This window comes from Pholcus phalangioides, unplaced genomic scaffold, assembly GCF_987345545.1.
Source record: "Pholcus phalangioides strain wild (caught in Gottingen) unplaced genomic scaffold, Ppha-v1.0 ptg000013l_1, whole genome shotgun sequence".
Lineage (NCBI taxonomy): Eukaryota > Metazoa > Arthropoda > Arachnida > Araneae > Pholcidae > Pholcus > Pholcus phalangioides.
The window spans coordinates 25835899-25860221 of NW_028301606.1; the positions used below are offsets into that span (position 1 = coordinate 25835899).

Sequence of the window (24323 nt, forward strand, 5' to 3'; positions counted from 1 at the left end):
AAGATAAGTATCAAATTAAATTTCGAATGTTTTTCTATGGATATAAAGATGGTTATCTCTCTCAAATCAACTCACTTATTATAGAATGAAAAGTATCCACATTCATCATAAAATGGCGGGTACGTACAGAAAGAGCAATCTGTTGCTTTCTTCAACAACCCCCTAGAAAAAAAAAATATATATAAATAAATGAAATACAAGATAAATGTGCATACATACATTGTATAAATTTTCCTCTCGACTCCTCTCTTAACTTATTTTTTGGTATTTGGCGGCCCATTTTGGCGCCAGTATGAGGAATCACGCACAACACAAGCAAGTATCGTTACGAAATTCTTACCTTTTTCCCAGTGATAATAATTCTTTCATCTAAAACAGAAGTGGCCGCTGCCTCGGGTTCTCTTCGGTTCCAAATGTTGTTGGTGCCGGAATCTAATTTAAGTCTCTCATCCGGGTTATATTTAATTTCTAATTGAGTTTCCACTTACATGGAAAGATGTGAATACGTGAGTAATTATCAAATATTTTTTAGATAATGTTCCTTGATTATTTGCATTATATATTGAAATTTATTTTATCCAAAATTTGCCTAAGTTATATCTTTTATTTTGTTAGATAAATTATATCTTAATTTAACGGTATAAAATGCTGGAATTAAGATTTTATCGTATTTTTGATGGAGTTATAAATTGGGTTTTTTTTTTTTTATTTTGGGTCCTGTGTAAAATTGATGATAAGTAGAATGCGATATATTATGTGGAGTTGAAATCAGGAAAAATCTCATATCTTTAGATATTATTTGTTATTTATCCGATGGTTATGAGATAAAAGATAAGATGTATCACTTCATCAAAGATAATAAGATCTTAGTTATCTTTGATGAAGTGAAGAACTATGATCACGTCAGAAGTTATGGGCAGGATGTTATTATGAAAATACCTTCCGGGATTCATCGCAAAATACAGTGATTCTCTGCAGTATAATACGGTGATAAATAATTAAATGTGTGGTAAGTTTTTACAAGTAAAAAAATAATATAATTCCATAGTATTTTCCGTGAATATTGAATCCATAATATCGTGTTGATTAATATAATGATGGCGTATCTTTTCTATTGTCTCTCCGTAAATTTTTACAATTTTCGTAAATTTCCTAGTTTTTGTGAATTTTTTTTCTCGGCAATGTCTCTTGAAGAAATGTTTTATATACATGTTTGAGGAAAATATGATGAGACTCTCCATGGGAAGGGGGGGGGGGTCTTGAATTTATTTTATTTTTGTAATTATAAAATATTTTTTTAAGATAGAAATATCTATATCTTGGACACCTTTCCGCATTAGAAGTTTTGATTTTAAACTCAGAAACTCCTGTATCGCATGTCTTAATATCCTGCATATATTTAATACCTTTCTACTATGAACAATGTGGGGAACTTCTCTCAACCTGATTTCACAATCAACATAGCTATTATTTTAGAATGGAAATAATTAGCGATGGTCCGATTAATTAATTAATCAGGTCGGTTAATCGCAGTTAAAAATTTTAATTGACAACTCCATCGATCCGATTAAAATTTTCTTAAAAAGTTTGTAAGTTAACTTGATTTGTGTTTAACGAAATCGATTAGATGTCTTAAATTATGTATTTATATATAATATAAATGACCATGTTTAAAATTATTTGAATTAATACTTTGATCAAATTTTTCGGCACAGTGGAATGCAAGTCGACTCAGTCGAATTCAGCGAATTCTCTGATGACGAATCATCATTGATGACTGCAGGTTCAAATTAAGCTTGATGGGAGTCTTAGAAAACAAGACCAAAATTTATTGTCTCCACTATGAGCAGTATTTTTACGTTATTTTGGAAACACGAGCTCATCTCCCCATATGCACCATTTGGGAAGAGTTTCTAGGAAAACGAGCAAACCGTATGATCTAAAGTAGTTTCGAAATCAGTGACTATCCTAAAATAAACGATTTCAAAGGAAAAAAATGACAAGATCCAAGTGAAGAAATTCCAGGTTTTGACAAAATATATATATACGTGTGTGTGTTCGGCATATTAAATTACTTCAAGAGGAATTGGCGAACCCTTCCCCCCCCCCCGAGCCAAGATTATAGTGTTATTTTGAAAGAAAAAACGTAACCCCCCCCCCCAGAAGGAAAAAAAATCTGAAACCCCCCTCGAGAAAATTTTGCGTTCGCCTATGTCAAAGGCCAGGCTTAATTTCTCGATCTATTCTTATATTTCTTTATATCTAGAGAATAGGTGCGTGAAATGGATAAAAATATTTTTATAGTATTAATTAATATTAAAATAACATAAACCATATGGTAACAATTTAAAAAAATTGTGATTAAAGTTCGATTGATCGATTAAATTTTTTAATTAATCAGTGGAAAATTTTTATCGATTCCCAGTCCTAGAAATAATTTCACTATAATAATTACAGTGTACTAGCCCTACATATATTACTTAATACCCCAGCCCTAATAATGTTTCTTTTGTAATGGAGAACCATAGGTATTTAGTTTAACAAGCTTTTGCAGTGTAAAAAAAGCAGTTAAAATTTCATTCCCGTTAAATATGCAGACCTTTGATTTCATCAGCTACAAAAAAAAAAATTGTAAAAATATTATTAAAATGAGAAAGAATTGAATCGAACTCACGGAAATTGGTCCAACAAAGATAGACAGCATGATTATACTTGGAAAAACTTCAGCGACAATCAAAAATACAGCCATGGGGGATGCAGAATGGCACTGAAATTCTCAAGTGATGTATTTTTTTATAAAAAAAACATACCATACTTTTTATGAGGTGTGCGGTTAAAGCGTCGATGACTGTGATCATTCCCTCCTAAAATGAACCAAAATATGTAAAATAGATGCTCTCTACAACCGTGTTAATTTTTGAAATGGTTAGATCATGATTAGCTCATCAAACTTCAAAGAAAAATTATCTAGAACAGTTACCATTTTCAGCATATAGCTGTCCGAAATCGACTCGAAAGAATTTGGTGTCCGTCAAAGTAGCCGCCGAGTGCACGGCACTACGAAATAACTCATCCAAATACTGCACGTAATCACAAACGGAATAGGAGACGGCCTGTTGCTTAAACATTCAGAATGTCACACACGTTTCATCTGGCTCAAAATATTAAACCGTGAACGCGATAGAGTCTACACTCGTTACAGCGAACCCCATCGTTGTACGAAAAACGTACGTTATATTGGGAAGTCATTAAACCGAAAGTTAAAAGAAAATATTGGTTTCTTTGGAGAATTCCATACTTGGACGACAGAATAAAAAAGTTATTTAAATAATTTTCTTTATAATGTAGACAGCTGCCGTGAAAATGTATCAGGTTAGAAAATAACAATAATATTGTAATAATTGCAATCACCACTCAAGTACTTGAAATTTAACCCTTTGATTAGAGCAGGCATTGAAATATCCAGTGAAGAAAATTTTTCATGGGTTAAATAAAGAAAATGGGGTACCCTGAATGCTATCACATGACGAAAAATTAAAATTAAATGTCAATATTTAAAAAAAAAATATGGGATGTTGCACTTCAGGGAACACACTTTATCGATATGATACAGTGTGTTCCCTGAAGTGTACCATACTGTGTCAATATGATTTACATAGATGTGAATAGCATAAAAATGGAATTTATTGTTTGCCAAATTACTTCTACTTCATTGTTGAAGAATACACAGCAATATATGTCTCTTCCACACATGGTTGTTTCCCTCCAAAATTCAAGAGTTAGAAATCATTTTTGCTTGGCTTGATATGAAGTAGGAGAATCGCGCGTATATCTTTCAGCCATTTTCTGCTGGTAATTATAAAAACTTCATAAATATCTCAGAAGACTAGACCTTAACGGGAGAATATTGTTTTCACACGGAGAGACAATTTAGCGCGATTGTTGATTGGCACAATTGGAGATCAACTTGTCATTAATTTTTTTTTTCTTCTTACGTTATTGGATATATTGGCTTGGATTTTTCGATGTTGACACACAGTTCTAAAAACCCGTGTGCTAAACTAAAATTCTAATGCGCACCAGCGTAAATAATGGTATTGCCATGTAACAAATGCATCGGCTTACCGCCAAGAAAATGTTTCATTTCCTAGTGAATCTACTTTCATTATGAACTAAGAACCAAGAATGAGTCTCTTCCCTCAACACCCCCGTCTCGCCACATTCACAGATTGAGAACAAACCCCCCTTAACCCCTCGCTATTGGCGGTGAATATATAATGAAAAAATTTCATTATAAAAAAATTATGATAAAAAAACCGATAAAAGTTATCAACTGTGGTAAAATTTAAAAAGAAAAATAAAGTTCATGAAAGAAAAAAAACATCCCGCTACGCACGCAGGGTTCGAAGACCATTGATCTTCGGATTGCCACGCCAACATCCTAAGAATGCTGAGGGAAGGCCTAATTTAAAATTTTAATACTTTAACATCCACTTGCTGCTGATGCGCATTGGCTTTCAGAATGGACACGGGACAATCTAAGTAGTTAAGGTTCTAGAAGATTAACGTCTACTCTTACAAGTAAATATCAAATGTGTTTAGAATTTGCTTAGAAGCATCGATGCCGAAACTCGCTCAAAATATACAATGGCTTTATTTGACAAATGTAAGAAAATCATGTTGTGCGCTCGAGAGCAACAAATTGCCAAATAACGGGTTTAAGTTCAAAAGTATTGTGTTACGCACGTTTCAGCAGCTATGTTGAATGAATTAAAACTTAATATTTTGTTTACGCAAACGGATTTTGTCCATTCTTTTTCCAAAAAAAATTGGGGGGTGGGCAGAGCTGAGTTCGGACGTTGTATTGAATCGAATGGTTTTTGCAGGTCGTTGTATTGGATTTGAAATAACATTTGATGAATTGGAATACATTTGAGACTTATAGTATATGTCTTTAAAATGGAACGATCGAATAACTCGTGTTCGTTATAACGAGTGTCACCGTTCCTATACCGTTCTAGCAATCTTTCATAAATGTAGATCTTCGACAGATCATCATTAAAATTCAACGATCCTACTTTCTTCTTCAATTTCAGTGATGTATAATCACAATATTAATCATTTAAATGATACATAACTAAATAAATAACGCTTTTGTATTTAAAAATATTTTCAACCACGCGTATTTAAAATGATTCAATCTAACTCTTGTAGGTGTAAGGGGGGCAAGGAAAATGATAGATAGGCACACTCATAAGTTCATACTACACATCCTGAACAACAAAAGAACCCATTTCATTAAATTTATGGAATGTAAATTTCCGATTAGATGAGGAAAATGTTCAAATTTACATCCACGTGATATGTAAAGTGCCTAGCAGTTGAATTATGTCTCGGATATCTATCAGAAATGTTAACTCTCTCTCATTTTCAGATGCGGTATAGCGTTTCTCCGTTTCTGTATCTCAGAAGAGCTACTTTGTAATACGCAACTTTAATTATGAAAATTATCATCTTCAACGCATACCATTAACATGATACGGGTATGTAAATGGATGTTTGAAGCACCTGTCTCTACTTTCTCTACTTTTACAACTGGTACATTTAATGTGGTGAACTTTTCTCACCCTGATTCCCTTCACTATTTTAGATTGGAAATAATTTCATTCGCATTCAAATATGATTTTACACACGGAATACCATTAATTATATAATACATTATACTCTTAATATATGATAATATAATACGTTAATCTGATTCAGTATTCTTTTTATGTGAAATATTCGTATTTATCCGTTCATTTGAAAATTTTCTTTTTTTTGTTTCCAAATTACCGAAGTTCCCGTTACATTTTAGTTTTTATACTAATTTTTGTAATATTAATCTTGAAAAAATGTTTTCAGTTTTCTTATTATTTCTTGATAAAAATTAATTAATTTTTTTTTCGTCCAAAAAATAGTTATAATTACTAAAAACTGCATTAATTAACAGTTTCGCAATTCCATAAGCACGAAAAGCATCTATTAAAAGAACATGAAGCGGAAATTGTATTTTAATGATGTTTTTTTTTTTGTTGGGGCGTTCTTGATAATCTATAAATAAATGTGTGAAAGTTGTTTTTATTTCATTCGGGATGGAGTATTCTATAGTGTTAAGGGAATAAACTGTGAATGGGTGTGTTTTATTCGCGTTAAAAAAAATGGATTTTCTTAGAATACATTATGTGGTATATCTTCGAAATTCCATTATATGTATTCCATGAGTTAATTTACATAACGTCAACGAAAAATAATAATTCCAAAATATCCCAACTTGAGATAACATGAATTATATTGTATGCTCAAAATATATATGAACGAGACGGTGAAATATTCTTTTCTATATCACGAAACATTTATATGTATATCGAGATTTCGCTTTATTATAAAGGAACATAAAATTCAAATGAATAGAATAATGTTAAACGAAATACAGATTCATACAGCTATATTATTTAAAAAAAATTCACGAATAGATATATTATATTTTTTCACAAATAAATATCGTTCAACCCGAAATGCATATTACTACATGAAATAGAACGAACTTATGGAGCTTGGAATATGGATTTAAATAACACTGGATCTCATTCGCAAGGGTAATGAATTCTATACAAATATTTTCTATTCTATAGCCTTCTCTTTTATTAATCAATAATCTCGAGATTTGTATGAATTAAATTCAAATTAGAACTCGTAAATGGAAAAACATATATTTATGTTGGTTGGTATAAAAATTCATTTGAAAAATTAATGTAAAAAAATTGAAATAAAAATTTATTAAAAATTTAAATCGGAAAACTCAGATGGAAAGATTCATTTATCAAACAAATTGACACATAAACCTCTCACACACATTTATGAGAAAAAATTAGCACAAGAACTCATTTATGAAAAAAATCTATACAAGAAAATCTATTTATGAAAAAATATCAACATGAGAAACTCATTTTTATGAAAATATTTTTTATGAAGCTCATTTTTATTATTGTTTAGCATTTATTTATAAACTTCATTCACATAAAAATATTTTTTTATATTATAAAGTTAATTCATAAACATATTTATTTGTATTATTAAGTTCATTTATGAAAAAAAAAATTCCTATTGGAAAGTTCATTTACAAAATTCATGAACAAAATTTCATTTAGAACATTCATATAGAAAATTTCATTTAGAGCATTCATATAGAAAATTCATTAAAAAAATCCATATAGAAAAATTCATTAAAAAAATCCATATAGAAAAATTCATTCAGAAAACTTATGTAGAAAAGATCATTTATGGAAAAAAATTCATATATAAAAGATCATTTATGGAACAAAATTCATATATAAAAGATCATTTATGGAACAAAATTTCAAAAGAAAAATTCATTTATGAAAAAGATTGACAAAAAAAATAAATCTATGGAAAAAATTTCAGAAGAAAAATTCGTTTTGGAAAAAGATCAACGTAAAAAATTAATTTATGAAAAAAAATCATAGGAATCTCATCTTTCATCAAAAGTTTTATTTTATAACGAATTTAAACTGTAAGAGCACCAACAATTTTCATCACAATAAACAAAACCGTGAAATTCAACCACATAGTAGAAAACTATTAAAAACAATAAAAAATTGTCAATACATTACAAGTGTTTTAGTTGTATAAATATGTTTGTGAATGCAAAAAATGAGAGAATTTTCCCGAGGAAAATAAAACCAAGACTGTAAGGAATGATAAAGATGAGAGCCAAGAGACATCATCATATAAAGCTGCAAATCGTTATTCGAATGCTCGTTATCCGTGAGAATCCGTGGAATTCTTATTTATAGGGTCGTATCAAATGCCGTGCAAATTTGACTCGAGTGGGTGTTATTGCAAGCTAAATATTTATAGTGGCATTGGTTTAACTACCCACACGTGAAAACAGTGATTCCATTCAATAAATTCTTCGCTGCCTTTTCCCTTCGAGGCAAATTTCTTTTATCCTGTTTTACCTTTAGTTTAACATCGATTTAAATGCAGTTGTAGACGATTGTGGGCTGCGCGAATGTTTTGAGATTATTTTTAAAATGTATATATAATAAATTAATAGCAATAAATCTCTCACTCAATCTATTTTATTAAAATATTTTATTTGTTAGATTTAATAAATTAATGACGTATAATTTTAGGATTCATATTATAGAAGTAAAATTACAGTCAAACTCGGCTATTACGACTTAGAGAATATTACGAGACATACAGAGTATGTAAGCATAGGAGTGACCTAGAGAATATTTGAGCATGAGAGTGACCTATAGAGGGAGGAAGGGAAGATCCAATCAGTGGACAACTAAAAGAGTGACAAAAAATGGCCAAGAAAGTGTTCAAGCATGGGAGTGACCAAAAGAGTAACTTGGAGACAAATGCGTATTTACAGGGGCTGAAGTCAAGCGAGCTGTAGCCTGGGGTGGCAAATTTCAAGAATTTTTCAAGTATCGAGAAAATTCAAGTTTTACTGTATTTGAATTTTGTCACGCATAAAATTTTTTTCTCGAAGGAATGAGAAGTAATTTTCTTGAAGATTATCATGTGGAAAGACTATTTTAGTGTAAAACTATAAAGTTGATTTCTGTTGAAAGAAAACTTTTAATTAAATTAACACGCAAAAACACAGCTACAAATTTGGTAGACTTGCTTACTTTCAAACCGATTACAACTCCGGTCTATCGCTATTATCAATGCACTACCGAATGAGTCGCAAGTCGGAAGTGAGCATGAGTTCCTAACAGTCTGATTGCGTATATAGTGTTGTGCGTGCATGAATTTTTAGCGCTGTCATCTCTTTTTCAAACTATGAGTGAAGTGTAATGATTGACTATTTGTACCTAGATCTGTTGCTCTTTTTTGACGCTTTTGTGCTCACTTTTTTGACGGGGAGATAGTCTCGCATTCACGCCTCGAAATTGGAGAACCAACTTCAGCCGTCGACCACTGGGGGCGTCAGCGGGGCTCGAATCCGGGTCTCTGCAATGCACGTCCATCACTATGACTATACATCCACCCAGCGGCCACGTTGGTAGATTGTAGTAGTAATATTATTGCGATTTGACAAATAATTGTACTTGTGATGACATGTCTCGATTTGGATTTTTTGGCGCAAGGACCATCTAGTTCAAGCTGCGCCAAGACATCTCTCGATGGAAGCGTGAAACGTTGTTTTTGTTTATTTCAGTTTAGGCAGTCCAGCATTGCTATCGTATCACATTTACTAGTACTGGATAAAATTTCCTCCATTGCTCGATAATATTCTCGCTGTTAGCAGTTTCTACTGCTATAAATGGGGGTCCATGGCGGTCACCAAAATTTCCGAGAGTCCACGACCAGATGCGGGGGGATGCATGAAAGACAACAAGATTTCCGGGGGTCCCCAACTAAAAGTATTTGGGAACCGCTGCTGTAAGCGAACCTTGCTCGACATCAACAAAATGTTATAACCTCGGAATAACGAAATATTTTTCAGCGTTTTTTTACTGCGCTTTTTTTTCTGAGAAATTCTAAGAATTTAAGCATAATATACATTAATGAAATGCTTGTCGGTCTTTTCTATTGATAATTATGGCCAAGAATTAATGCTTGTTGCTCTCATTATTCAGTTTCCCGTCCATTTTTCTTCGGAGTATCAATCAGCAGATTTTCCAGCAGCCATGGGTCATTATTGATATGTTTTCGTCAGCATGAACAGCAAATTACAAGTATCGTTCTAGGAATTGGGATCAATGACTCTGTTTATAATCTATGCATTCGTTACATCTTTACGATTAGTCTTGTCTTTGAACGATCTCCTTCAGAGTCTACTTCAAGGGACAGGGTTACTCACATTTGCATTTTCGTCATTAATGCAGACTTCAAAGGTGTGCTTTGCGTCTCTGTATTCTCGAAGACCATCTACAGGGAAATGATCCTAACTTTGTTTATTTCGGCATTGTTTGTGTGAGGGTGAAATTGCCGCTTCATGACATCTGATAGAACACAGGCTGTCCCAAATTGTTTGCACAGCGGATATCTCTGTAACCATCGACTTTAGACACATACTTTCAATTATCAAAAGTTTTCTAATGGCGTGTGGTTACTCAAAATGTTTTAAATTTTCCAAGGGGTCGTATAGGTAAAGAAATAGAAAAATTAACTTTTTATGTAGACCTTTTGTGCTGAAACTTCCAATCAATGTAATGTAAATGCTGATCTGAGAAGCCATTTATGAAGAATTGCATAATTTTAAATTCTTCATTAACGGAATCATTTCACGAAGTTTTCATTTGTAAGTTTTCAGTATTTGTCACCAATAATTGAGGGTGTTATTCACAAATTGCGAAACGCAAATTAAATTAAAATGTGAGAAGACTGAGTATAACTTCAATAAAAGGTACCTCCTTCTGATTCCCATGTTGAATGATGTTAATGAATCTTGCTCAACGCCAACAAAATTCTATAACCTCGGATCTAACGAAATATTTTTCAGCGTTTTTTCACGCAATGGAAAAAAAACCTTTTCTCTAATAAGGTTGTTAATAATTGCAATAGCTTACCTCCGGGGGTAGCGAATTCTAAGAAAATTCACATGTTTAAGAAGACGAACAATAAACGTATTGGGATAAATCGAGAAGTCGATCCATACTCCACTTAGACAACCATAATCTTTTTCATGGGCGGTATTTTCTTTCGTGATACATACTTTTATTCGGGTTACTGTATTTTGGTTGTATTATATCAAATCCATAGTTTTTGTGGGTATCTTTTTTCAGCCACCTCGTTGGGCAATTTGCCTGTGTGGCCTTTGTGTTTGTATTTGTATTTGTAAATGTAATTGCTATTTATTTGTGAGTAAAAAATAAAATGGTTGAGTTCGTTGTATTTTTGTACAGTCCCTAAAAATGGCAATTTTTGAGGCAATGAAAACTTGCCAACACAAGTGACAAGGTGCAAAAAAATAACGATTTTATCTCGATAAATATTGCATTTGAACATATGGATTTTTTTGAAAATAACTTTTCAAGAGCGGGATCTATATATCAGTAATTTAAATTTCAGCAGTCGTTAAAAGTTATAACATTAATTTCTTTATTTTTTTATGTGTTGGACCAACTCAAGCAAATTTGCAAACTTTGAGATTTTAAGTAACTGCACGTCATTTAAAACCTTTTCGTATTCGAAAGTATGTTTCCCAAGTCAGCGATTGCAGTGACATCTGCTGTGCAAACAATTTGGGCAGCCTGAATTTAAAACCAGTATCATAAAAACCTCGAACTCGGTTTTAATGACACAATTTACATTAAAACCGAATTTCGGTCATTATAACCGAATCCACATTTATTCTTCTTGGAATTCATTATATACATGTATAACTACAATTGAACTATAAGTATTCAGGTCAATCTGCATACTGTTCCAGCTTTTCGACACCAAAAAATACTCTTACATCAAAAGCGTTAAATTACGTTCTAAAAACACATTAGAACGAGTGAAAGAAAAATATTTTTTAAAGTATTTTTGCGAGATGGGGAATACATAAATAATGTAAACGGGAGAGGAAAAAAATTCGAACTGTATAAAAAAACAGCGTTTAACGGTCGATGTTAAGAGCAGTTTTCAGACACAGCGCAGTACACTTCTGTATTTCAGACTTTGAAGAGCGTGACTTTGAAGTTACTTAATTGAATTAGCTCGAGTCAGCGTTCGTGCTTTGACTGTGAATACATGTGCTATGTACATTTGCTTCCCTTTCTCAAAAAGCATATGTAGCCTATACGATATATCTATATGTAAAGACGTGTAGTTCAACAAAACTTGCGTTTGTTAGAAACAAACGCAAAGCTGATAAAGTAACGACAGCTGTAGTCATTTTCTGCTACAACAACAAGAAAAACGTTCCGATATGTAAGATAGGCATAAAATAAGTTGACATGTTTCAATCATTCTGAGATCCATGTATGGGATGGAAATTAAAATTTTTACAAACACTATTCAAATCGTGATTGTTCTGCAATGAAAAACTTAGCTCATAAAAATTAGTCAAAATAAAGCAGTAAAAAATGAGTGAAAGAAGTCGATTCAAATGATTTAATGCTGCAATGAAAAAATTAGTTTAAAATATCTCGATGAAAAATGATCTTCTACAGCCACATGCATGGAAAAATCGAAATAGAATGATAAAAAGAATCATTATTTTACATTTTAGTACCATGCGTTTCAGTGAGTCATGTGAAATTATTGTTAACGTGAATTTGTGCTGTATGAATGTGATCAATTGAAGTCAATCCATATGAAGTGAGATAACGGAAATCACTGATAGCTGGTAGTGCATGTAGCTTGACATGGCCTTTCAGTTCAGCCGATGTGACAATGGTTCCACGACATGCAAATCATTGAGATATCCTAACGAATAAAAATAACATAGACCAGATCTGAAAAATATTACGAACATGCGACTCGATCATTGTTGAAATGTTGACAAGTGTAAAAAAATCCAATATATGAGAAAGGATGTCATCTTTTTTATGGAAACATTTTTGAAAAATATTTGAAACATGATGCAGCTGCGGGTAAGCACGTTCCGAAGCATGTCTTGATATTCACTTGCTGTCACAGAACATGTCTAACGACCACTGACAGAGATTTGTTCGAAGAAAAAAAAAATAGATTCCAGGTGAAACATCGATGTGAACTCATACGACACTAGCACAAAACGTCTTCTACCGGATGATTTACGAACTATTTTTCACCACAGAATCATGAAAGGCATGCTTTAGTCATCTTCAAATTTTAGTACTGATCCAACTATTGGTTGAAAATGCAGCAGGTTCTGACTTATTTTATGCCGACTTTTTACTGTATATTTCCACGTTATACAATATACTGGTTCCCAGACTGCATTCCACGGAGCACTAAATGCTCCGTCAAAGACGTTTTTGGTGCTCCGTGAAGATATTAGTGCTCCGTTAAGATATTAGTGCTCCGTGAAGATAGTGCTCCGTGAAGATATTAGTGCTCCGTGAAGATATTAGTGCTCCGTGAAGATATTAGTGCTTGAATGGCAGAACCTTTTTCAAACCTCAATGAAGCACAGGGCAAATACGAAATAGACTCATTCGCGTAAAACACTTGATGGTGCTTCTCCGAAAACACAGACAACTTTTGTTTTCTAATGTTTTTAATTTTTGTGTATGCATTCAGGAGAAGTTTCAAATTTTTTCAAAGTGCCCTTACTAGCATCAATGCAATTTTTGCAAACCGGGTACCTGGTATGTAATAGGACCTGGGTTCGAGTCCCGGTGGAGACATGATGCCTTTTCTTTGCCGAGTTCACCTCATCATAATATCCAGAAAATATGTTTCCTTGATTTTTATTCAAAGTTTGTGAATTAACTTGATTTGTTTGAAAATACCGATCAGACACATGTTCTATACAGAACATTTTTGATAAGTGGCTATATTAAAAAATATTTGAATCAATATCAAATTCGATTCAATGAGAACTGATGGTTTCGATATCAAATTAAGTTTGATTTCAGTTTTCGGAGACGAGACCAAAATTTATTGTCTTCAGTATGAACAGTAGTTTTTCGTATCCTTGGAAATATCAGTTCATCTCCTCACAAGCATCTCATTCGACAGAAGTTTCTAGGAAAACAAGCAAAACAGTATAATCAAAAGTAGTTTCGAAATCAGTGAATAATAACCAAAAACAACGACAAGATTCAAGGGGGGGGGGAATTACGAGTTTCGGCAATTACATATTATGTTCAGAATATTAAATAAAATGCCTGAAGCGGGCAACCTTAATTTCTCTGGTCTACTGAAATTTGTTTTTTGTGGTTCCCAACTTCCAAGCGCAAATGCGAGCCGATCTCCCCGTTAAAAAGTCTCGCCACAAAGAGCAACAGGCCTACAGCGGTACCGCAGCTGTGCTTCCGGTATCACTGCACTTCATTACACCTCATTCATAGTTAGAAAAATGGATGGCAGTACTATACATAACAAGCATTACACAGAAAAAAAACTTCACATTTGGTTCAAACACGTGTGTCCATATTCCGGCAAGCTACAATTTGTTAAAAATTCCGTAAAGGAATGTGTACGAGGTGCATGTACGGTCATGTTGTAGTAGTAGCCTTAATTTATTAACCAATTCTTATATTTGTTTACATCTACCAAATATGAGTGAAATGAATAAATTATATTTTATAATTATATATTATTAATATTTTATGGTCACAAAAAATATGCGATTAAAATTTGATTAATCGGTCAATTAATCGATAAAAAATAATTGATTAATCGGTAAATTAATCGGTAAATTAATCGATTAAAAATTGATTAATCGGTCAATTAATCGATTAAAAAAAATTTGATCAACCAGTTAAAAATTGCAATCGATTCACAGCCCTATTTATTTCCACGGAACCCCATCCCCCGCAAACAACAGGTAGACCTACAACGTGATACTTCATTTACATAACAACAACTTACAAAGGCTTAATAATTCATGAATAAGCATCAAAACAGTAAATAAAGATTTTACTAACTTGGGTACACTAATTTTTTCAATGTCTTCATATACACCATTCATAGTCAAGTATGTTTTTCATAAAAAAACCAAACTCGCTTCGTCCTGGTTCTTGAAATATTTTTTGTCCACCCCTTCGATAATATTTCAAGATAACACGGAAACTTCCTATATTTTCCACCAGGTTGCGTTCTAAACTTTATCATTTTGTGCGTACTCGTATATATACTACTGGGCTCGTATGTGATATACCACTAGGCTACTTTCGTGATTCCGTCTTTCATTTCGAAAGTTATTCAAGGTTATGTGGAATCCATTTCTGCTTGCTCTCTTGCTTCCCAAAATGACTCTTAGAGGTTGAACATGATTGTTAGAGGCTGCGCGTTTCATTTTATAGGAGATCTTCAAGTCGTCATAACGTTTGAATGGATGAAGATAGAAAGATGGAAGAAGTGTCCAGGTATACTAAATTGGACATGCGCTACACGATAGCAACAACCAAAACGCCACCCGGTGGAAAATTCTTGAATTTTTCTATCTTGTGTTGACAAATAAGCAGGATTTGAACAAAATTATTTATTATTAATCATTGTGAATTTTAGGGTGGCGCTTACATCACAAACGGGGGAAAAACACAAACAAATAGACATACAAAGGAATAAAATATAAAGTAAACAAGCAAGTAAAATAAAAGACAAAAATACAGGTGTATGTAAAATTACATAAAAGAATACAATGATAAGTTAAAACCACAACGACGTAACAGTAGCTGGCTCAGAAATGAAAAAACTGAAAGTTCTTCGAAAAATAATAAGAATAATAAATAAAAATTAAAAATAAATTAAAAAGCATGCTGTGGTGGTCGAGTGGTTATAGTGACGGACTCGCGATGCGAGGATCCGGGTTCGAACCCCACAGTCGTGGTCGGCTGAAGTTGGTTTTCTGTGGTTCCCAACTTCAAGGTGCAAATGCGAGCCGATCTCCCCGTTAAAAAGTCTCGCCACAGAGAGCAACAGTCCTACAACGATAAATCATTCAATCATAACACCTCACTCATAGTTAGAAAAAGAGTCGGCGCCATTCGAGTGAATGTTGATTATTCAGGTGTTCCAGTCTTTCTCTATAGGATTTTTCGCGGAGGTAAGGTAGGTTCTTTGTAAATCCTTTTTGTCTCTGTTTAATCGTCTTGATATATCCCACTCAGTAAGGAGACCATACAGGTGAAGCATACTCTATCATAAGTCTTACAAATGTGTTGAATGCCTGAATAAGTGTCAAGTTGCTGCATTCGCGATATGTATGAAAAATCAAATATGATAGTCTCTTGGCACGAGCTGAGATTTCACAGTAATGGCATGAAAAATTCGAGGAGATATTCAGGGGGATGTCAAGATCACGGTGTCCAAGTGACCGATGGAAGACAGACGTTACCAACTGACAGATGTTACCCAGGTTGTCAGTATTGACAACCTGGGTTGCTGTGCAAGAGATAAAAAACCACAGTTTTTGAGAGTGATATGGGAAGTCCGTTTAATTGACACCATCTGCGAAGCCCGTCACAAGCAGCCTGAAGGTTGAAGCATGAGTTCGTATAAAAATTCACATCATCTGCGTACATGAATGAACCTAGTGTAAGTGGGAGGTCGTGAACGAAAACCGAGAAGAGAACAGGCCCTAGAACGGATCCTTGAATTATTCCGCTTATAACTCGCATAGGTCTTGACAGACAGCTTCCGACACGGACCTGCTGAGTTCCTTCAGACAGTAAGCCTCTGATAGCTCTGACTACATGTGGGGGAAAACCAACATAGTTAAGTTTAATCGACAATACCAATCCTTTCACTTTGTTAAATGCCTTTTCGAAATCAATGTAGATTATGCCAGTAGGTACACTATTTTCCAAGGCCTTGCTCCAGTTATCAAAGCAAGGCATTGAAGCATCTGTACCCACTGATGATCTGCCAGGGATAAAAGCAAATTGATTATGTGTTAGTACGCGTCTCTCCAGTAAAAATGGCAATAATTCTTGTAGTAGACAAAGTTCAAAAATTTTTGCATCCACGTTAGTTAAAGGTATTGCACGATAATTTTCGCCAATTCGGATCTACCTTTCTTTTTGTGTATTGGAGTGATAATTGCATGGCGCCAGATACCTGATATACGATCGTCCTCGAAACAGGTAGAGAACACTCGTGACAAGATAGCACTTATCCTCGAGCAGAACCTCTTATAAAATTTAGCGTTAAAACTGTCAGGACCAGGAGCCGAGTTAGGTTCCATTTGAGTGATTATTCTAGAAATTTTGCTCTGAGTGAACATGGTATGAAACTGTGCTGGCAGAGGTTCTTCAATACTATCGTCAATATGTACTATTCCGTTATCACTCATAAATACCATAGAGAATGACTCCGACAGCAGATCAGCCTTTTCTTGGTCCGTAATGGCAAAGATTCCATCGAATTTTTTTCAGAGGGGATATATATGGGAACACTAATTGAACTTCTTAGAAATGTCCTTGTATAGTGCAGTTTTGCTCCTATATCGTTATAGATATTTTCCAATCGTCTGTCAGCCCAGCGCTGAACATATGTATCATACACATTGTAGGTTTATCGTATTTTAAGCGGAGCTCGTTGGAATGGCAGGCTGCTTGATAAGCTCTCCATGCTCTGAGTGTCTTACGTGCTGATAAATTGATACTTCCACAACGGCTCACCATATTACTCCTAATAGGCATAGAGGATATGAATTATAGGTTATTATAGGTGTGAATTATATCTTAAATTTTTGAACATCTCTTCAATGAGATGATGATATATAATTTCTACTCAGATGTGTACACTGATTGTCGAAATTTTTAACTTTCAATATCATCCAATTCTTTTCAGCTAGCGATGCCTCTTTCTTCAAATGTTATGGGAGGAATTTCTTTCGATATAGAATTGAGTTTCAAATTTAACCGATTATTTTTCACAATAAATAGCATTTAATCTTTGATTTTAAGGTCTGCACAAACTATTATTTTAAAAAAGAAAAGGCTATTAAAATTGAACTGAAGCTGATAATTATCAGCCATTTGTAATTTTCCATGTGTAACTCCAACTCCGAAATGCTCCGTAGAATTTCATTACTTTTGGACACTCTCTCTCTAAACCTCTTCAAATACAAGAGCGAGATATCTCAGCCTAGAATAGATGGCGGAGATACAATCGAGCTCCTTCTCTGTTCCATAAGTGGATATAGGCTCCTCAAGGATTCTCGATGCAGCACCAATGCGTTCTTTAAGTTCATTGTTTATAAACGCCATTGCTGAAAATACTCAATGAACGCATCAGAACCACTAATCCTTTAAGCGGTTTCTAAAATTTTCCTGCTCCGCATTATAACCGCCACAGTGGAAGTCACTGAACCTTCTAGAAATTACCACCTGTTTTCAAGAAGAATATTTTTTCTGATTGCGCGAGCTGACAAATGCTCTTTCCCCCTCCCTCAGTATCAAAAATAATAACAATAATGTAAACAAGGAAAAGTTCATATTATAATAACATAACAAGAAAAAAAAACTATAGTGTTCTGTGTTACTCATTCCATGCGCAATAATCTTATACTACCTCGAAGAAAAAGGAAAAGCATCGTTTTGCTCCTTCTGTTATCAGACATCGAACAAAAGCTGACTCTGCCCATTGGGGGCCGTTCAAGTATTACGTCATCATCAATGGGGGGGGGGGGTTTCCAATTTGCTGACTTTTGATGACAAGGGGGGGGGGTTAGGATAATGCTTACGTCATCAACCACCCTTTATGAAAATATGAGTTAGAATTCAGAGGGGCAGAGCTGATGACGAAATTTTGCTGACGGGGGGGGGGTCAAAAATGGCTAAAAATTTGCTTACGTAATACTTGAACGACCCCTTGGCAGTTGATTGACAGGTTGGAAAGAAGGGATGGAAAACCTTTTATCAGAGAAAGACTGCTTCTGTACAGAGCTAGTTGCGCTCGTTATTGTCGAAATGAGATGGTTTTAAGGACCCGAGATATTCCGAGATAACCAAGATAAAGCGGATCAAAATTAACGAGATATCTCGTCACTGCCGCTGTAAGGGTGCAGATTTGAGAAGCGAAAAAATGAAGAACCATTGACAGCGGAAAACTGCAAAATGTGTGGAATGAACTTAATTAATTACAGATTAGATGCTTGACGTGTTACGAAAGATTCACACATCGAACACATTTATAACTAGAAAAAAACCTGAAATGTTTTATTTTTATGTATCACTGATTATAATATGAGTAATAGTTTTGAAACATAAATTTTTAAAATCCGGTCATTCATTTATTGTCTCACCCTATATTGTCTTTTCCATAAAATCGTATATGAGTAGAAGAGTAATAGTTACTTGCTGTTACTATATATACTAAGCAATAATTTTTTGCGTGCCTACATGTTTTATGTAATTTCATGTACATCGTGACAACCTGTATTAATTCATTCGCTGCTATATCTATTTTCACTTTCGTTCGGGCACGAATGACAATTTGGACGATGTCCCCGGCTGTCTGGCGTTAATCCGAGCGAATTTCTGCAGCCACTCGCGCGTACTTCGGTCCCTATTACTTCTATGATGACCGTTGGTTAAGAGCAGCAGCAGCACCTCTCTTGCCTGCCGTATAGTGAATAATATCGTCTTTCACCGAATAGTATCGCATATATACGTCAAGAGGAAGCGAATGTTTCGTAACAGTATTCCGGAACGATATATTGGACTATATAATATTGATACATATTTAGCGATTGCTCTTTCCGTTAGAAATGGAACTTGTTGGACGAGTTTCTCTCTCTAAGCTTCGCATACATAAAATAACGTAGATATTCGTCATTCACATCCCGATTGCTCGTTAATTTCATCCTTAGCGAAAGCTATAAAATCTTAAAAGAAGATTTACAAACAACGTTTTTTCATGTGTGACTACGTGATTTAACAGTACACACAATTTTTTTCCGAGTATGCACCAATTTGTATATCTTTATAATTTCTTGTTTGGGTGGAAAATTTTTAAGTGCCAATTAAAAATTGGTTTCAAACTGTTGATTCAGTGGATAAGTTTGTGATAAGCTTCTTTGGCTATCTAATATTTAAGGAAAAGGTGGTCAACCCGCGGCATGCGCGCCACAAGTGGCATGGCATGACATCAGGAGTGGCACGTGAACGCTTTTCATAAATTAAAGAAAATTCATTTTTTCAATCAAAAAGAAATTCTCTCCAACTTTTAAAGAATCATTTTCTCATGAATGATGGGTCTTGTAGACTGCCGAATCTATATTTACTATGGTAGGCACTCTTAAAATAACAATTATGTGAGAGATGATTTTCTATTCAATGCGTTTCTGTTTCGTTTCTCATCTTTGGGCATTGTGGCTGGGCGTCCCATGTTTACAAGATTCAGGATCGTTCGTATGGGAAGCATGAAGATGCATTGCATAATGCAATTACATTATACAGTATATCCATGAAGTCTTTGTAAGAGGGCTTATCATCCTCCCCAAAGTTTATTGGGGGAGCAAGCGCCCTGAGTCCTCAGGTTCCGGCGTCCATGCCTAACATGGTGTAGGTAAGATGACCTACCGATACACGTGCGTACACAATCTGCATTGCGACAATCGAATTTATGACTCAAAATAAAAACAATTTAGAACTCAGAGTGACAAACTGAACATTTTTTTTACGAAATTAAGCGGACAGCCGAACAATATATAGCCGGAACAAAGAGAATGCTGGTATCCCATAAAAACGGGACGTATATGGTCTGCGTGTAAAAATTCGTAAATTACCAAGCGCATCGAAAGTAATCTTGATTATGGCACGGTTGGAGAAAGGTTTATTACTCTTGTTTCAGGTGTTATTAGCAAAAAAACCTGCTTGATCATTTCCCTCACACACGCACAAAAAGTTTTCTCTACTCTTCTCCTGACCTGAAGAAAGAAAAAATAAATATTTTTTAACTTTCTCGAGTTTCTGTTTTTACCCTTCACATAATTCTTCCCTTACCTTTGCCAAATAGTTTTCATTTTCTCCTGACCATTTTTCATTTCGCTGACTATAAAGGTCGCTCTGGGAATCTTCTATTTCCAACGCCAGGACAGTACCGCCGAGTTTTTCCTAGTGTTAGGATTTTGTCTAATCCAATGTTGCTAGCATTTACCTGGAGAGACGCATTTATACAGACTTGCATGTGTGAGATGTGTTTACTGTATGTTATCACACAAGAACGCCAGAAGCCGGAAAAGGTAGGGTGGAGAAGAAAGTATAAAAAAAGAGTGAGCTTTCTATTCAGAGATTGGTTTTCTAATCAAATACTCTGCCTACACTACTGTACATAAGCTTATGCTAATCACAATATTACCACGTAATAAACATTTTTGGGAATCCCTGAGTTTTGATTTGAATCGTAACATATGAAATTGGTTATTGAATTTGGGGGGGGGGGGGTTTATAGCACTATATTCTATAGCAAAATCAAAGAATATAAAAAATCGAATTTATCTAAAATATTGGACAGAAATTTGTAAAATATCGTGAGGGGGGGGGGGGTATACAGAGTACATAATTACAGGATGAGACAAATTTATGGTGAAGATACAACAGTGAAAATACTTACCCATTTCAGCAGAAATGTCTAAAACTGACGTTGTGAGATGGTACATAAAATTGGACTAATAGAATGTATGGTCGCCTACTATAACCCACACCCTGGTCACACGACAAGCCATCATATCTTTAACGAATTGTTTCTCGGGTAGTCTCATCCACTTCTGCAACCGAAGTAGTTTTTAACTCCAGGATGGGTTTTGAAGGGGATTTGGAGATTCGCCTCCCACCCCCTTCCCAAGTACATCCCACGTATGTATAATCGACTGGTCGATACTGCTTCGGATAATTGAAAAATCCGGCTCTTTGCACCCGGCTAATTGATAAAAATATCTAGCACATTTCTAATCAAGCTGATTTTTCCGACTTATTGTAGTGAGTCTAGACCAGAGCTGGGAAATTGCAAAAAAATCTAGGAACCAATCAAATGACTAAAATTGACTAAAATTTAAAAAAAAAAAATTTTAGTCAAAGAAAAAGGTACAAAATAGTGGTTTTTTTTTTGTGTTTTACTTTTCAGGGCACAGTGACCTTCTCTTATGTTGGCGAATATACTGCTATAAATTCCAAACATTTTATGCTGCTCTCAGCCTACAATTTAGCAACTACACAAAGAAAATTTTAGGCGCCAATACCAATTTTTTAGCCGCCATGGCAACCTGGCGACTGGGATTTGTTCAGCCCTGTTCTAGACACCTTTGAACTGACTGATTATAGAACGCAATTGTTTGCTCAAACAGCTTGGTTACATTCAAGCTTTAAGGTAATACCCGGATTTTTTTTTTTTTTTTCAATTAGCTTACGACGTATGTTATCAATCAGCTTGGTTTCTTCCAGGTTCTTGGCAATAAACCGCATTTTTCAATTCGGCTACGACAGTGTTTCTCAATGTGCGTCATGGCTCCTAGGGGCGTCGTGACGAGCTGGAGATATTGATTTGTGTGCCTATTTACGCCTCGAAGTGGTTCTTTTTTAAGTGAAAATGTCTACTAAACTAATTTGGGGAGCCGCAAATAAGCCATGAATTGGAAAAGGGAGCCACGGTTGAGAAAAGTTTCAGAAGCAAAGGTCTACGACATATCCACCGAATATCCTCACTTCGATGCTATTCGTCTATCCGTTTTAGTTGTATATGGACGAGCGTTGCCATGTATACAAATGAACTGTAAATCCTCCTCCCACCCCTGAAAAACCACTCATATGGCTCTAAGATTCTCTCTATACCTCTGACCATTCCGTGAGCCGTAGTAGTCAAACACATTGAATAGTGTGCGACCATCTGATATGATCCATCGTTAATAACACGCACATTCATTCAAAATTACAACTGTATTTCCAATATATATTTTGAATTTTTTTTCTATTTTTCTGTGATCTTTAAACTACTGTGCATTGTGTATTCAGAATTTTATAAAAGCGTATCTCCAGATGCTTGTACTTAACGTCTGAGGCGTAGGTGTTTCTCTTTCACATTTTTGCCGCAAGGGATATATATGCATCGACTAGAACGCGTGCAAATATTTGCATAAGTAATTGCAATGTACCAGACACGTATTACCTGAAATCGATTTTCACAGAGCCGAACTCTATTATCGAAACTGCAACATAAACCTGCCATATTTTTTTTTTATTTGACAATATCAGTTGAGCGAATCCTCCTTAAAAAGGTATGAATTTATATTGGGAATTTTTTGAATTAACTCTAGATATAAATACATGATATTATCGTCGTATGATATACGAGATCCTTCAATGATGAACTTCTTTTTAATTTTCTATAAAAACTCTTGAAAATCCATGTTCAAGGACAAAAATCGATCACTGAATTCCCTTTAAGATTCAACGTCGGAAAAGCAAATATACTACAAAAGTTGCGCAACCCTAGAAAGCATCGATAAAGTTCTTCGGTGATGTTTTGGATGAAGTTATTGCTAGACTTTGAAATTTCTCAAAATGCTAAGAGAGATCTTCGTAGAAGGGAGATGTCTCTAGTTGAAATTTCTTTATGAAAAGCAACATTTCTGTATCTCAAAGTTTGCACAGTTTGTTATTTCAAGTAATGTTTCAGAGTTTTTCTCATTGAGTGACACCGTTACGAGAATTCAACTGCGGTCAATGTTCTCTCTGAGTGTGTGCTCAACGCAAGCAAAATAATTTAATGTGTATGGTACATTGCCTTAGTATGTACAAGTTTGAGAAGATAAAACATTGAATATGCAGGTACAGTATTACTATGATTATCGAGCTAATGTGGATTTTGAACCAACGTCATATAATACTTCCTTTCAAAATTTTGAGGCTAAATGAAAAAAAAATTGTCATAAACAGTGGAAATCAAGTTTTTCTTAATTTTCGGTGAAATTAACCTATCAAATGAATACACAATCCACGACGCTTAATGTGATCACTTGGGTTTCTAATGGCAATAACAGAATGCTAACTATATCGGAAATGATTCCCGATTGAAAGTATGTCGACCATACATTCCATTTTTTTCAAATGGGACGTATGATAAACGAATATGTTGGTAAAACGGGACAACTGTTTTTCTTTATTATATAATTGGTTAATTGTTCAATTTCTATCGTTCCGTTTTCTTTAATTCTAAAACGGGGCACTCTTTCCCCCCCCCCCCCATAAGCTAAAATCTTGCATTTTTTTATTCAGCCATTGCGAGGCGTTGGAATGAAACTATCTAATGCAGTTGCTCTTAACCGGAGGTGCGAGAGAGCATTTTTGGAGGTGCGAGTTAGAAAAAAAAAATTACAACATATTGACTGATTATTCAGGAAAATTAAAATTATGATAAAAATTGAATTATTCGATTCTTATAAAAAACACGAGTCATACAAACATTTTGACATCTTTTAGCTTTCGCTTGTGCAAATGTATAACATGAAATTTGTTGACTTCGGTTGTCGTCGGTTTCGGTTTACGTCGATTTTTTTCCGTGATAAATTTGTCTCGGTTTTCGTTGGTTGCCTCGGATTTCGTCGATGCTCCCACTTCACCTCGCTGCTAATTTTCATCATCCTGCTCAGCGTGGTGTTTCTCGTTGTGTGAGCATCACCTTCGCATCTAGCCAAACAATTCCATGGAACCAAA

At 34.5% G+C, this 24323-nt stretch overlaps 1 protein-coding gene across 1 annotated transcript in view; it reads left to right on the forward strand.

The window, feature by feature from the left end:
* Positions 1-395: 395 nt before the first annotated feature.
* Positions 396-24323, forward strand: part of LOC149078859 (adenylate cyclase type 5-like) — a 65975-nt gene continuing 42047 nt past the window's right edge. Inside the window, exon 1 of the mRNA XM_089241026.1 lies at positions 396-506. The gene's annotated coding sequence lies outside the window, so the exon portion shown is untranslated. The remainder of the gene's footprint in view (positions 507-24323) is intronic.